Source organism: Zootoca vivipara, chromosome 16 (genome assembly GCF_965207765.1).
Source record: "Zootoca vivipara chromosome 16, rZooViv2.hap1.1, whole genome shotgun sequence".
Classification (NCBI taxonomy): Eukaryota; Metazoa; Chordata; class Lepidosauria; order Squamata; family Lacertidae; genus Zootoca; species Zootoca vivipara.
In genome coordinates, this window is record NC_142599.1 from 25,383,226 (window position 1) to 25,399,936 (window position 16,711).

General features: G+C 46.8%; 1 protein-coding gene across 7 annotated transcripts in view; it reads left to right on the forward strand.

Moving 5' to 3' along the window:
- PC (pyruvate carboxylase) overlaps positions 1–16,711 on the forward strand; it is a 286,650-nt gene that overhangs the window by 50,178 nt on the left and 219,761 nt on the right. The window contains exon 1 of one of the 7 annotated variants that reach the window (XM_035097647.3): positions 11,250–11,749. The exons of 5 other annotated variants lie outside the window; for them this stretch is intronic. The gene's annotated coding sequence lies outside the window, so the exon portion shown is untranslated. Of the gene's footprint in view, positions 1–11,249; positions 11,750–16,711 lie in introns of those variants that run through there. One more of the 7 variants, XM_060269528.2, reaches the window with a different exon arrangement.

Consider the following 16,711-nt stretch of genomic DNA (forward strand, 5'->3'; position numbering starts at 1 on the left):
TGGTTTAACCCACAGCTGAGGTTGCCCACCTTTTCTTTCAAAACATGTCTGTGTTTGGGGGTCCCTTCTGCTCCCCCCCCAATTCTGCCCCGATGACACCACTGCTCTCAGCTGCTCGGCTGCACCAACTGTCAATTACACGGTTCTGCTACATGTGCACAATTTTTGTGCAGGTTTCAGAATGCAGATGCTGCTGGCAGGGCATGTCGATGGACTGAATTGGGTAAAAAAAATTCCCAGCACAGAGTTCGCGACCCTGAGTCGAGAGCCTCAGCTGCAGAAGGTTTGATCGACTGCCAGGGCAGGGTGGCGCAGCAAAGGCCCAGCATCAAGGGGGATAGTTGAGCGTGCTGAATTGTACTTGGACAAAATGCCTCCTAATTTGTATGGTCCACACCTCCAACACACACACACAGCCCTGAGCTTTCACAGCTTCTGTATAAGCAAACGCTCTCAGTGGTGTCGTGTCCTGAGCCCCAAGGAGGCAAGATGAAGGGGCTGCTCAAACCAGAACAAGGGGTGAGGTGAGTTAGAGGAGCTGCCATTGATGACCCATTGGTGACTCCTCCTCTGCATCACACCACCGTCCCCAGGAAGTCTCCCCGGGATTCAAGACACCGTGGGACTCTCCTCAGACCGCACCTCCTATCCAGGCCACACCCCTCACTGACTATGCTCCACCCCTTCCTTGAGTGTTTTTGCTTGGCCGGAATGTGTCCCTGATGAACTATGGCAATGCCTCTTGCTCTCCTGGATGGAGAAACCTCTGGCTTTTCCGTGACTGTAGCATAATGGGCAATACCAAGAGCCATTTCCATTGCCCTGTCTGCTTTTGCTTCTGGCCCCCACCAGTGGCATGTGGCCCCTGAAAGTTTGCTTTGGGAGGTGATGTGATGCAGACACATTCTATTGCCAAGGAGCCTTTATCTAGGCACTCCCTGCCCATCTGCTGTTACGCTTTCTAGCATTTTGCTAAGAGACTACATTGTTTCCCATTCTTTATGTGATTACAGTCTTGTAAGGCCTGGGTTTGCTACCCGCAACCCTCCATTGCATCCCCAACTGCCCAGCCTCAATACTGCCAAAGCATTGGGGCTGAAAGACAGGAGTGGGGGTCCTTCTGTATGTGGGTGGCTGTTATTTAAGAACATGAAGAAGAGCTTGCTGGATCAGAGCCATGGCCCATATAGTCCGGCATCCTGTTCTTACAGGGGCCAACCAGATGCCTGTGGGGAAACCACAAGCAGGACTTGAGCGCAAGAGCACCCCCCCCCGTGACTTCCTGCAACTGGGATTCAGAAGCATTACTGCCTCTGACTGTGGAGACAGAGCATGGCTCCAATGTGGCTGGTAGCCATTGATCGCTTTACCCACCATGAATTCTTCCTATAAAGCAATCCACTTTAGAAGTCAGTGTTGTGTGTGCTTACAGCAGGCTCCCCACTTAATCCTCCAGCCCCTAATGCTTGCATGGCTCAGTGGGTCATGATGGTGGGGCCTGGGCCGTAACTCATGAAGAGGCCTTCTGTGTCTGCCCTTTCCTCTCCTGCCGAGCTGCATATACTGGTTGAACCAGCAAGTGCGTTCCAAGACGGACTGGATTCTGCCAGCACTAGTGGGGGCTTAAACCAGTCTAATGAGGCAACCGAGCTCCCTCCCCCCCCCTTGTTAGTCAATCTAATCCGTTATTGCACTTGCTCTTTCTGGGAAGTTTTGTGCACAGGAAGGAACTTGTACTCTCGATAGATCTCGCTGTGCAGTGGGAGGGAATTTAATGTGTTTGCATACACACGCGCAACCCTTTCCCAGCCGGCACATTACAGCTCCAATATGTCCTCTGCGCAGCCATACGCTAATGTGGCTCCTTGGGATTTGATCCATAATTCACTCATTAGAGCACGCTGCCACGGCCGTTTGAAGGAATGACACCTTTTAGCACAGAAAGCCGTGATTTTTTTTATTTCCGGCTTGGCAGTTTTAATAAATTGCTTGCCATGGAGATTTGAATATTTATTCTCTATCCCTCCCTCCCACCGCTTATCGCCCTCCCCAGCCTTGACAAGCGTTTTGTTATGTTTTTCTCATCTCGCTGTTTAACTTTGCAGGGGTGGAAAGTGGTGGGGGCGGGAGAGAAGATGGAGAAAGCATTTTCTGCTTTATTTTCTTTCTTTCTCCTCTCGGATGCTGACAGCTACAGTGGAGCGATGGGAGATGGAGGGGAGCCAATGGGGTTATTAGAGCTGTTTATTTGTATTTCTGTGGCACCTGGAGGGAAGCCAAAACTCCCATTGCTCACGGAGATGTGCCAGCATGTGAGCGAGGCTCTGCTGCTTCCGTGGTCTGGGCAGGTGCCACAGAGAGTGCTTCCTCTGTGCAACTGTCTCTGCCCCTTCCTTCCTGGCTGGCTGCTCTCAGGTGTATGGTTCTCTCCCATTGTCAAAGGCCCCAAGATGAGAGCCTTGGAAATGGCCTTGTATCACCAGTTCAGACTTGACTCCACCTCCACGGTCAGAGGCAGTAATGCTTCTGAATACCAGTTGCTGGAAGCCACAGGAGGGGAGAGGCCTCTTGTGCTTGGGTCTTGCTTGTGGATTTAGAACAGGATGCAGGATTTGGAGGGCCATTGGCCTGATCCTGCTGGCTCTTCCTACGTTCATTCCTAGGCCAGCACTGTTCATTCTTCTGCTCTCTGAGTCTTCTTGTAGCAGGAGCGCTCTACCCCTGAGCTATGATCTCTCTTGAAATGTGCAGAATGAAGGACAGAAGAAGAGTCTTGCTGGATTGGGCCAAAATCCCATCTAGTCCAGCATACAGTTCTCACTGCTGCCATCCAGGTTCCTATGGGAAATTCACTAACAGGATATGAAAGTGCACAGGCTTTGATTCTTTCCATGTAAACCTCCAGAGGAGATGTGAGGGCGAAAGAATTCGCTCCAAGCCTCCATTGTACATAACAGTCCTGGGTCAACTGACAAGTTTTCATTAGTTCCTAATTAAAATCATATCAAAATCTGTCTTCCCAAGTCCCAAACCTCAAAATCAACCTTCTCAAGACTTAACTAAATTATTATTATTTAATATGACCATCAATGCAAACATTTCCATTTGTGCTTTGGTGGTTTGCTTGCGAAACCATTTAAAGACAGGTACCTGCAGTAAAATCAAACAATGAGAATATTGCAAAACTCAGTCCACAAATGTATCTTGAGGTGCCTTCATTCCATACTTCTTGCCCCCCCCCCCCGCCCCACTGTACTGCCTGCCCACTCTAAGAAGAAGTACTTACAAAGTGGTCTCGGACCTGTCTCTCTATCCCTTTAACTTTCAAAAAAAAATTATTTAAGGATTTTCTTGGTTTACAGAAATATGTGTGATGTGTCTCGTAACATTTTTACAGATCAGTTTCATTTGTTGAGACATTGGGAAGGAAAGGGGGGAAAGAGGTAGATGGGGGAAAGGTGGGTGGGGGTGGGTTCGGGTGACGGTGATTGTATTTTACTGAATATATGGGGGGGGGGAGTTGTCAGCGTCGCTTGTGCAGGTTCTCTGTTGTTCACTTGTGTTCCTTTGGTGGTGAGAGATGGGGTTGGCCTAGGCACAGGGGTCAGCAAACTTTTTCAGCAGGGGGCCGGTCCACTGTCCCTCAGACTTGTGGGGGGCCAGACTATATTTTTTGGGGGGGAAATGAACGCATTCCTATGCCCCACAAATAACCCCGAGGTGTATTTTAAATAAAAGGACACATTCTACTCATGTAAACACATGCTGGTTCCCGGACTGTCCGTGGGCCGGATTTAGAAGGCGATTGGGCCGCATCCGGCCCCCGGGCCTTAGTTTGGGGATGGCCTAGGGTATGATTATGCATTTGTGGTTGGCTGTGGTGGTTTTTGTTTCATGTGTGAGTGGGGTGGGTGGGTGTTTTGGATCAAGTTAGCCATATTGATTTGTACGCTGTTGGTGGATTTTTGTCACTGTCATTGTTGGGCTGTGTATGTGATAAAAGGGAGCCATACCAGGGTGAAGCCGTCTTCTTCTATTTGTCCCCGTGTCAGTTTCAGCTTATTGGTTAATTTTTCTAGTAAGGCTGTTTCCCATACTATTTGGTACCATTGGTCCATGCTTACTCCTGACAGATCTTTCCACTGTTTGGTTATGGTGTTTCTGGTTGCTGAGAGTAAGTGGGTTAGAGCAGCTCCGTGGCCAGGCTGCCACACAGTTTAAAATGCCTTTTGAAATGCTTCCAGGAAATGACTGTACAGTACTGTACACCCGAATGTGCAGTTCCTCCCTGGGGAATTGTACCCATGAGGGCAGCCGTCTCCCCCCCCCCCCATCGTCCCACACAGTTTCCCAGGAAGGGACATCTGGTTTTGACACCTGGTCACTTCCTGGAAGCATTTTAAAAGGCATTTCTTACCAAGTGGCTGGCCACAGAGCTGCTCTAAGCAGCTTAAAATATGTACAGTATAAAGGAATGAGGAGGCAGCCCCCTGGGTCCCTTTGTAAGTTCCTTGCGGAACTAGGCACTTACCTACTCTGTTGAGTATGTGTCTTAATCCTCAGGTTGGCATTCATAACTGTGTATGGATCTGAGGAGAGTGGAATAAGAAAGCCTGCCCCAAATGTGGCTCAAACTAGAAGCCTCCCTGGCCCTAGCCCACAGCAACTGTAAAAACCCTTTGTAGCAGCCAGGTGTGAAGTTAAAACAGTCCAAATTCCTGGTGAAATGAGAACGTCTTGAACATTGGCCTTTGGGAAGGGCATGGGTGTTTGCCAACCAACTGGTGAAATGAGTGTGGAAGAAACAGGATTACTGTACCAGGTCAGGAGCATCCCAGACCCTGAGATTTCAGGGTGCAAACCTGAGGCCTGTGAGCTCAAATAACACTGCAGTAATGGGCTCAGCAATGCAGATCTGGGCCAACATCCTGGCTGCTGCGTTTTGCCCTAGCTGGCTTCTGAACATCATTTGCTGTTGTTGACGGCATTTGACGGCATCAATCTGCTGTTGGGGCCCAGCAGACCCCTTTGAAGCCCTAGCTGGAAATAAAGTTAATGACTGGTTTCAAAATGGCTCCGGTTTAATGTAAAAAAGATGGATGTTATTGGTAGGCTGTTCCAAAAACATAGCATGACACAAAGGCTGTTGGAATACTTTGAGCCTCTCAATGTTAACTTAAATCCCTCATTTTGTGCTGTCAGGAAGAGTAAACAGAAGAGAAGCAGAAGTGAAATACAGGATTCATAACAGGAAAGAACAAAATAAGAGAACAAAAAATGCTTTAGTGAAATACTGTGCTCATAGTAAATATTAAAAGGCGTCTAGGGACCCAGGTGGCGCTGTGGTTAAACCACTGAGCCTAGGGCTTGCTGAGCAGAAGGTTAGCGGTTCGAATCCCTGTGACGGGGTGAGCTCCCGTTGCTTGGTCCCAGCTCCTGCCAACCTAGCAGTTCGAAAGCACGTCAAAATGCAAGTAGATAAATAGGAACCGCTACAGCGGGAAGGTAAACGGCATTTCCATGTGCTGCTCTGGTTTGCCAGAAATGGCTTTGTCATGCTGGCCACATGACCTGGAAGCTATACGCCGGCTCCCTCGGCCAATAATGCGAGATGAGCGCGCAACCCCAGAGTCGGTCACGACTGGACCTAATGGTCAGGGGTCCCTTTACCTTTACCTAGTGAACACCAAATAGCCCCCCAACCCCCCAAAAGAACAATACAAGTAAGAAATCGGTGTTCTAAGTTTGCATTATGAGAGTGTCAACTCATAAGAACTTAGAAGAAGAGTCTGTCTGCTAGAGCAAGCCAATGGAACATCTAATCCAGCATCTTCTTCTCACAGTGGCCAACCAGATGGTTCAGTGAGAAGCCTACAAGCAGGACCTGAGTGGCAACAGCACTGGTCCCTCCCGCAGTTTCCAGCAACTGGTATTCAGAAGCATTGTTGTTTAGTCGTGTCCGACTCTTCGTGACCCCATGGACCAGAGCACGCCAGGCACTCCTGTCTTCCACTTCCTCCCGCAGTTTGGTCAAACTCATGTTGGTAGCTTCGAGAACACTGTCCAACCATCTCGTCCTCTGTTGTCCGCTTCTCCTTGTGCCCTCCATCTTTCCCAACATCAGGGTTTTTTCCAGGGAGTCTTCTCTTCTCATGAGGTGGCCAAAGTATTGGAGCCTCAGCTTCAGGATCTGTCCTTCCAGTGAGCACTCAGGGCTGATTTCCTTCAGAATGGATAGGTTTGATCTTCTTGCAGTCCATGGGGCTCTCAAGAGTCTCCTCCAGCACCAGAATTCAAAAGCACCATAATTCAGAAGCATACTGCCTCCCAATACGTAGCAGAGGTAGAACAATAGCCATTGTAGCTAGCAGCTATCAATAGCCTTCTCCGTGAATTTGTCCAGTCCTGTTCTAAAGTCTTCAAATTCTGGTGACAACATAAAACTGATTTGGAGCAGAATTAGACCCCTAGGGTAAAATTCCCCTTCACTTTGTTTCTTTTGGTGTGCACATGGGTCCCTTGTGATAGAAGCAGAATGTGAAGTTAATTTTTCTTTTCCTATTTCGAGAAGTTGCTAGGGTTAAAACAGACCCTATTTTGCTCGGAGGTTTGGTAGTTTCACTTTCCCCTTGGTTTCAATAGGTGGTAGATTGGGGGACTTGGTAGTTTGCAGATGCGGGGCCACGTGAGCATTCCTTGGGCCCATTTTTCTACAGCATCGCCAATGGTGCTTCACCCACCCCTGTTCATGTCTGTTGAGACTGTATGACTTAGTAGAGCTCGATTGGGATTGGATCAGGAGGAAGCTTTGGGTCACATCGTTCAGGATCTGAGGTTGAATCTACTCCATTGGCAGTGCTGGTACCCTTGGACTTATAGTCTTCTTTGTGGTCACAGCTAAAATGGAGGTACCCAGAAGGTGGGAGATGTACTAAGAATTTTCCATGCAAAATTGATATTCTTGCACCATCGGGTTGGCGGAAAAACACAACACATAACGGCAGAGTGTTGGAGGGTTTAGTGGACCATGAAAGGTGTGAAGCTGGGAGTGTTAGCATTTTCACCCCTCCCAGATTTGGTTAGGCCTCTAGCGCTCTCTAGAGGCAACTCACGTTACTTCATGGTTCTGATTGATTCTTATTCCAAATATGTTTGGGTTTATGTATTGCAGAAAAAGTCTGAAGCCTTTTTAAGATTCAAACAGTTTTGTGCATGGATAAAAAATGTGCACAATGAGCAGGTGCGCCACTTTTACACTGACAAAGGTGGATAATTTTGTTCAGAGCAATTTGAGAACTTTCTTGCTGAACAGGGTATAGAGCACATGACTGCCACACCCAGATTTCCATGGATGATTGGTTTGTGTGAAAGAGTAAACCAAACTTTGCAACAAGGTATTAAAACTCTGTTGCATGATTCAGGCCTACCCAATCCCCTTTTTTTTGGGGGGGGGAAGCTTTATCATGCTTTACTTATGTTTATAATAGGAGATATCAATCAGCCATTGGTTGCACCCCATATGAAATGCTGTTTGGGGAAAAACCATTTGAAAATTTTTGGTTCAGAAGTGTGGGTGCATACTTTGCAAAATGACAAACTGAGTAAATGTGGTCAACATGGCATCTTTCTAGGGTACGAGAAAGGTTCATATTGTGTGCTAATGACAGACACGAAAACAATTAAGTTGACTAGAAGTATGGATTGTAACCCAAAATGGGACAAAGTTGGTATTTTTCAGTGCTACCCCATTTCTGGTGATGATGACACAAAGCCAGAAAAGAAAGAGGCAGATCCTGTTACTGCTGATGAATCTAGCGTTAGTGAGGAATCAGACACTGACACAGACTATCAGAGTGCAAAAGCCTCAGTTAAACTGACAGATGAATCAGACACTGATGTAAATGTACAACCTTTGTTTACAGTGGGTCTCCATTCTCCCAAGGAGGAAATGGACCCAGAGGATCTGAGAATTTTGTGCAGGTCCGAAAGAGCCACCAAGGGAAGATCGTCAAAGCGATTTTCCAAAGAGTTTGCAAAAGCTGTCACTACTAGCGACTCAGATACAGTGTTTGAACCAGCCAGCTACAAAGAGGTTCAAAACTTGTCCGCAAAGGATGATGAACCTTGGCTTAATGCCATGAAATCTGAGTTAAAATCCCTGAAACAAAATGAGACATGGGAATTGGTTCCAGGAGAACCAGGTATGAAATCTGTAGACAGCAGGTGGATTTTCAAAGTAAAAACTGACCAGCATGGTAAAGTTGCCAGATATAAAGCCAGGTTAGTGGCACGTGGTTTTTCTCAGATACCTGACCAGGATTACCATGAGACGTACTCACCAACAGTCAGATTTGAGAGTGTTAGACTCTTAATGAAACTTGCTGCTGAAGAAGGCATGACTATATCTCATCACGACGTAAATACTGCGTTTTTATATGGAATTCTTGATGAGAATACTTATATGCTGCCACCAGATGGAGTGCAAGTCAAAAAGGGAATGGTGTGCAAGTTAAAAAAATCCCTATATGGTTTGAAGCAAAGCGCTCGTTGCTGGCACACTAAACTAACTGAAGTGCTGTTTTCTTTAGGATTCCAACAAGGAAAGGCTGATTCTTGTGTTTTTGTGAAAGAGTGTAATCAACAAAAGCTATTTTGTATTTGCTTCAATGATATCTTATTTCTGTGGAAAGATATTAATATTTACAAAAGCACTCTTGAGAAATTGCAGAAGCATTTCGACATGAAAGATCTAGGGGAAGTCAGTAATTATCTCTCTCTGGAAGTAGAGAGAAATGAGAAGGGTGATGTTTTGCTGCACCAAACATGCAAAATCAATGAATTGCTGAAAAAGTTAAACCTGACTGATGCAAATGCTGTAGATACCCCTATGGTCACAGGTTTCCAACATGACACAAATGCTGAGGCATTTTCTGACGCCACATTGTTCCGGAGTGTGTTAGGCAAGCTCAGTTTTGTAGCAAGAGGTACCAGACCAGACATTGCCATTGGTGTGAATTTGCTCAGCAGATATGCTAATCAGCCCACAGTATCTGACTGGAAAGCTTTAAAACGCATAGTTAGATATTTGAAGGGCACTATGCACTATCGGTTAAGACTTTCAAGGCAAAAATCAGGAGGCCTTGAAATCTATGCAGACGCCAGTTTTGGCAGTGACTCAATGGATGGAAAGAGTACATCAGGTGTTTGTTATCTGTACAATCAGTGCTTGTTTGATTGGAATTGTAAGAAGCAAGCAACAGTGTGCACGAGTTCATGTGAAGCGGAACTCAATGCTCTAACTCTATCGCTTATGAATGTAGAGTGGTTATTGCAGCTATGTCAAGATATGAGAATAAAGGTTTCGTGTCCAATTCCACTTTATCAGGACAACAAAGCCTGCATAGCGTTGATCCAATCAGAAGGGTGCAAGCAGAAAACAAAACATTTACAGATTAAATTGCCCCGCGCCAGAGAATGTACTCAAGAAGGAGTTGTTAAAGTTACTTATATGCCAGGGAAAGAAATTCCTGCCGATGCTTTAACTAAAGCTGTAAACAAGGAACAACTAGATGTATATGTTAAGAAATTACAGTTGTGTTAAATTACAGTTGTGTTAAAGTTCTCTCAATGGTCGGTTTGAAAAGGGGGAGTATGTTAGCATTTACACCCCTCCCAATGTGAGAATCAGATAGTCTCCAGAGAGAGAAGTGGGCGGGAACTGTTCCTTCACTAAATTGTCTTCCTGACTCTGCTAATTTAGTGGGGTGTGGTATTGCTATATTGCTCTGTAGCTGTTGTGAGTAGCTCTGGCTCTCTGTTATGCTGTGTGTTTGCAGTGAGAGCTGTTTGTAACTTTCAGACAGCCTACGGTATGTATATATTCTGTAAATATGCATTAGCTTGAAGTAATAAAGAGGATTAAAAACCTCTGCCACAGTATCCATTGTTTATTGAAGCAGAAGGTGCTCCAGTCGTCCTGTTAGCCCAGTTGGGGCAGAAGAGGGACTGAAGACGTGGATATAGCCTTGCATAAAACCCACAGGGAGGTGTCCCATGACCTTCTTTACTAACACTGAGGTGCCTGGCGTTGCACTCCTGGACTGCACATGATTTGTTCTGGCAGGGTGGTGGGCATAAGGAATGAAATACTACCATCGTTTTCCAATAAAGCTTCATTTCCAGTCCAGTATGTGTTATCAGCCCGAGTTGTATGCTGCCAAGACCAGCCTGATGCCCTCCAGGTGTTTTGGACTACAGCTCCCATCAGCCTCAGCTAGCACAATCTATGTCTGGGTTGTTGTTTTTGCTTGGTAGCTGTTCTGCTTGCAATTGAGGATGTCAGTGAAGGGCCATACCTCAGTGACAGAGCAATCTGCTTTGCATGCCGGGTTCAATCCCTGGATAGGGCTGGCAGAGAGAGGCTCCTGCCTGAATCCTTGGAGGACCTGCTGCAAGTCACTGTAGGTAATACTGATCAGTATGGACCAATGGTCTGATTCAGTAGAAGATGACTTCTTAAGTTCCTATTTAAATAAGTCCTTTATTCAGAACTACAAGGGCTAGGATTTTTCTTTTTCTTTTAGGGAACGGCTGTAGCTTAGTGGTAGAGCGTCCCAGGTTCAATCCCCAATGGCATCTCCTGGTAGGGCTGGGAGAGTTCCCTCCCTGAAATTCTGGAAAGCTGATGCAAGTCAGTGTGGACAACACTGAGCTAGATGGACCAGCTTCCTATATTCCTACTAAATAAAGTTATATAAAACTGGAATGGTCTCCCTAAGGAGGTTGTGATCTCTCCTTCATTGGAGATTTTAAAGCAGAGCTTGGGTGGCCATCCGTCACGAATGCTTTAGATGAGATTCCTGCATTGCATGGGATTGGACTAGATGACCCTTGGGGGTCCCTTTCAACTCTACAATTCTGTGATTTTATTATTCTCTTTTTACAGTCAGTCTGATGCTTTGGTAGGTTAGGTGATGGTGGAGGAGGAGGCCAGGGGGTGGGCAAAAGGTGTAATGTACCATAACCTCCATAGGATTTCAGAGAAATATTGTTGGCCTGTTGATAAAAGCCGAAGGGGCAATGAGCAATTTTGGTTTCTCCTTGGAACATGTAACTCCTCTGAATTGCACCCCAGTGGGAAAGGTGGGCTGGTCCCCAAAACTACTTTTGTCCAGCTGGCATGCTGAAGTGTTGTGCCCTACCCAGAAATGCTGGAAGTTTTGTAGCCTAGGATTGGAAGATTGGGGAGTAGGCTGATGCCACTTTGAGAGCAGCACAGCCTGCCTGTGTGCTTCCTTATGTGTCGATAAGCAGATTAAAGTTATCCTGGACTTTGCGGTGCTTTCTCCTCTGAACAAAAAACGAATCTTCTGAAGGTTATCTTGAACTTTGCAAACTTAAGTGTTTGGTGGAAAGAGAGATAAATGATCTGAGCTGATAACCCTTTTCAAAGGTTTAAGACCCTCTTGACCACCACGATTGCATTTCTCCCAGCTCGCCGCCTGCAGTATCAGCCTTTGTTTATCTATTGGCCAACTGCTGCCAAAGTTCGGGACTCTCTTCAGGTCCTTGTGTGTCTGGGATTCTGCTTGCAGTCTGGAGAGAGAGAGAGACACATGCACAGAGAGGGCTGAAGTATCTTTCGGATTTTCTGTTGAGAGACCCACGTGGGCTGCTTCTTGTTCTTCAAGGCATCGTAGGGTACGTAGGATCTGAAGTTTCCCGCTTTGAAGGAAGGGGTCTTGAGAACGTGAGTAGGCCAAACCACAGTGGGTCTCTTGGGTCCAAGGCGGCACATTGGGAAAACGGAGAGGCAGGACACATAGGCAACAGGCATCTTGCGCTGTTTATCCTCAGCAGTTTGTATTCTGAGGTACATTGCCTTTGAACATGGAGGTTCTATGTGACCGATAGGCTGCTGATGGACCTCTGAAGACCCCAGCTTGGTGGTAGGGCGCTTGCCTTGTGTTCAGTAGACCCCAGGTTTAACCTGCCCATCTTCGGGGGTGCCTGAAACCCTAGAGAGCGACTGCCAGTCAGTGTAGGCAAAACTGAGCTAGATGGACTAGTTGTCTGACTCGGTGGAAAGGAGCACTCTATGCTTCTGGGGTTAAATTCACACTGGTGTGCTCACTTCCATCTTCTTCAAAGCTACTGCAAGCCAACATCATAGGATGGCTGCAAGTTTTAGGAAGCTGCCTTATACTGAGTCAGGCCATTGGCCTGTCTTACTCGGTATTGTCTACACTGACTAGCAATGGCTCTCCAGGGTTTCCAGCAGGAGTCTCTCCCAGCCCTAGCTAGAGATGCCATTGGGGATTGAACCTGGAATCTTCTGCATGCAAGGAAGATGCTCTGCCGCTGAGCTATGGTCCTTGATAGCGGAAAAAGCAAATTCTATACCGCTTTTCACTTTCCTCACCCACACCTGCTTTGTTGCCTAACAGTTCCTTTATGCCATCTAGGTTAGTGAGTATTCCAACATCTAGTGGCAATGAATTCCATAAGCTGATTATGCATTATGTGAATAAATACTTAAGCTTTTATCTGTCCTGAATACCCTGCCAATCATGGTTTCCCTTTGGCTGGGTATCTTCAAGAGAATAAACGAATCCTTACTCTTTCTTCGGTCTCTGCGTCACTCATAATCTTTTATGAACCTCTGTGTTGGTTTGATAAGGTGCAAAGCTGTGCTGTGGTGGGTTCCCTGTGTTCAGCCAACTTATGCTGAATGGGAGTTGGACAAAAAAAAAAACCCTGAGGAGATGCAATTTGGCCACCAGCTTAGTGGAAGTGCCCCCCCTCCACGCAAGAGGTCATACCTCTTTCATGAAAGTTGGCTGTGATTTAGTTACTATTAGAAGAAATAATTTTGCCAGAGGCCCTTGAGGTGCTTTGCAATAGATGAGAGAAGCAGTTACCCAGGGCCAACCAAATCTCAGTCCAAGCCTCTCGTGTTCTTAAGAACTGCCGTGCTGGATGGGTCAAGAATTCTAACTAGCCAGATGCCTCTGGGAAACCCAATAAACAGCATATGGGGGCAACAGCCCCCCACCCACCAGTTCTCCATCCCTAACACTGAGTACAGTCATACCTCATGTTGCGTCCGCTGCGGGTTGCGTTTTTCCAGGTTACAAATGCGGCGGACCCGGAAGTGTTTACTTCTGGGTTTCACCGCGTGCGCATGCACAGAAGCGCTCTATCGCGCTATTGCCCATGCGCAAAAGCGCTGCTCAGGTTGCAGACTTTTCGGGGTGCGAACAGCACCCTGGAACTGATCAGGTCCACAACCCGAGGTACCACTGTATTCTGAGATTTACCGCAGTTTGCATTTACCTGTCACCCTTTCCTGTGTTTCTGAAGTCCAGAGCTGCAACTGTGATTCCTGTATTTCAGGGAGTTGGGCTTGATGACTCTTTAGGTCTCTTCCAACTCTACATATTCTATGATTCTGTGAGTGTGGGTGCTTATGTAGCCAAAACAAAACACACACACACACACACACACACACACACAAGTATTGGAAAGTTTGGGGGAACCCCATGATTTTCAAAAGTACAAGAGGTATTTGGGTGGGGTAGGGGGAAAATCCCTAAGCAGGGAGGAAAGCCAACAGCAATCCAGTGATAACTGAGCATGCTCAGTGACCCACAGAATGCTGATTGGCTGTTGGGCAAGTGTGTGTGGAATGGAATGCTTGGAAGAGAGCGTGGCTGGCTGGCAGGAATCCTGCACACAGCAACCTTTTGTTGCAGCTCCCGCTGATTATTGCTGATTTAGACAGTTTTAGAGCAATCTCCCATGCATTTGCTCAGACCTTTGTGTGAGTCCAGGATTTCCAACAAGGGCAGGTAGATATTTTTGAGAAACTCACGAGCCGCAGCAAGGATGCAGTGACCAGTCCTTCTTGTTTCTCCCCAGGCCCCTGAGGCATAGTGCCCCTGGCCACGGAGGTTCTGTTTAGCAAACACAATGGGTCAGACAGCTGTCTTCCTTGCGCAATATTATAGTGCTTGGAGATTCCATGTTGTGAAACTTCCATACAGTGAAGGATCAAAGGATCTGGGAGGAAGGGGATGTTTCTCTTAAGCCGGGGGGGGGGGGTTGGCTTGCTTTTTTATCCCAAAGGCCACATTGCTCATAGTCAGCCCAAAGCAAAACCGGGTGCAGTGATTTCTGCAAGGCTTAGTTTTGCACATTTTGTGCCTCAACTTGATGCCCTCCAGTTGTTGTTGAACTCCAAATTCCGTTATCTTTGACCATTGGCCATTTTGGCTGGGGGCTGATGGAATTTGGAGGCCTGGCCTGCACTAAACATTTAAAGCAGTATCGTACAACTTTAAACAGCCATGGCATTGTAGGTTTGTAGTTTGCTGAGAGTTCCTAGAAGATCCCTATTCCCCTCTCAGAGCTACAATTCCCAGAGTTCCCTGTGAAGAGGGATTGACGGTTAAACTGTAGCTCGGTGGCGGGAATCGGGGCCTACTAACAACTCTCAGCCCACTTAACAAACTGCAGGACCCAGAATTCTTTGGGAGAAGCTGTGACTGTTGAAAGTGGCATGATACTGCTTTAAATATATAGTGCAGATGGGGGCTGCGTCAAGGAAGGCTGGGTAAACTGCTATGAGAAAAATGAGCCATCGCTATCAGTGGTGTTATCCTCCTAAGTCCCTCTTCTGATCCATAAAAGGACCAACACTTCACTTTTTTTTCAGTTTAGAACGTGCCAAAGTGGGACAGGAGAAAGCTTGGAGCAATATTGTCTTCTTAAAGAGAGATTTGCGGGGGTGGGGGTTGCTGCTGCTGCTGCCGCGGCTGAGTGACTTTACACATAACCTGGATAATTGTATTGTTTGAAGTTTTAAGTAGTGCGCTATCTCTCTCTCTCTCTCTCTCTCTCTCTCTCTCTCTCTCTTTCTCTTTTTCTGTTTCTGACTCAATCAGAAAGGTGTTAGATAGAAGCATCTGGGAAGATCTGTGCGGGCAGGCGGGCAGGCATCTCAAAAAAAAACCCATACCCTCTGCATTAAAGGAGGAAGGGATCCCACTTATCTTGTATAAGGGATGTGCTGTTTTTGTCGCTGCTGTTTTTGCATCCTACCTGGAACATAAGAAGGTAAGAAGACCCTGCTGGATCGGGCCAATGGCCTGTCTAGTCCAGCATCCTGTTCTCACAGGGGCCAACCAGATGCCCCAATGGGAAACTCACAAGCAGGACCTGAGCACAAGAGCAAATCTCCCCTTCTGTGGTTTCCATCAGGTGGTATTCAGATGCATTGCTGCCTTTGACTGTGGGAGGCTTTAAATAAGATTGGACAAATGCATGGAGCGGAAGGCTATCCAGGGCTGCAAGCCACAGTGGCTAGTTTTGCCTCTACTGTTGGGAGTCAGCATGCCTCTGAATACCAGTTGTTGGGAATCACAGGTGGGGAGAGTACTCTTGGACTCAGGCCCTGCTTGCAGGCTTCCCAGTTGAGGCACCTGCTTGGCCACTTTAGGAACAGGATACAGTACTGGGCTAGGATGGGCCTTTGGCCTCATCCAGCAACGATCTTCTTACACTCTTCAGCTGCTTTTTCTTAGTAATTGTTATGATGACCCTGCAAAGGAGGCCACCAACTTTATTCCCATATTGCAGATGGAGGAGTTGAGGCTGAGAAGGGAGGGGGCCTTGTCCTGGACCACCTAATGAGATTCCAGCTGGGGGGACTTTTGACAGTATTACGCCAACTGACCCTGCACTATCCCTTGGCTCCGGTTCCACCTAGTTTTTTGCAAAAAGCAAAACAACAAAAAACCTTGGAAGAGTTGTGTTTTGAATCTTCTCTGTTTGCTCTTAAAAATTGCCCCTCATCTTTCATGCATAAACGATTTTGCTTGTGCAGTAGCTGTACTGTATCATTTTTCTTGTTAAATCATTCCTGTGCATCCATACTCCTCTCCTGTTATGACAATATGGGCAGCCCTGTTTCCTGGGGCTGCTGGGAGCTGGAGTTCAAAACAACTGGAGAGCACCAGGCTGGCAATGGTGTATTGCATGAGGTCATGTGGTGCAAAGCACAGTACTTTGATATATCTCCCAAACTCCTGTTTTGGCAGCTGGTGTAGTTTGTCGTCTCCCAAGTGATGCTGTTGGCTCTTAAGCCAATATTGTGATCCTCATGTTATTGGCTGCCCACAAGCTGAGGCTGTAAGATCAAAGTGTGCCACTTTGTACAGTACATAAACCTGAAACGTGTGTGCTATTCACTTGTTGACTGTCCCTGTGCCTGCATGTTTTGCAGGACAAGGCAGTAGAGAGGGCTACCCTGCTTCAGACTGCGGGGGACGAAATTGCATTTGTTATTTAGATTTGTAGTCCATGTATTCAGAAAAGATTCAGAAAAAGGCAACCAAAATGATCAAGCGGGTGGAGCGACTCTCCTAGGAGGAAAGGTTGTAGCATTTGGGAGTTTTCAGTTTAGATGTGATGTGATGGAAGTTTGCAAAATAATGCCTGGCACAGAGGAAGCGGATAGAGAGAAGTTCTCCCTCTGTCATAACACTGAAACTTAGGGACGTGCAATGAAGCTGCATTTGAAAGGTTCAGGGCAGGTAAAAGAAAGTATTTCACTCGCTCCCACAGGAGGCAGTGATGGCCACCAACTTGGGTGGTTTTAAAAGAGGGATTAGGCAAATTCCTAAACATTAGGAAGAACTTCCTGACAGTA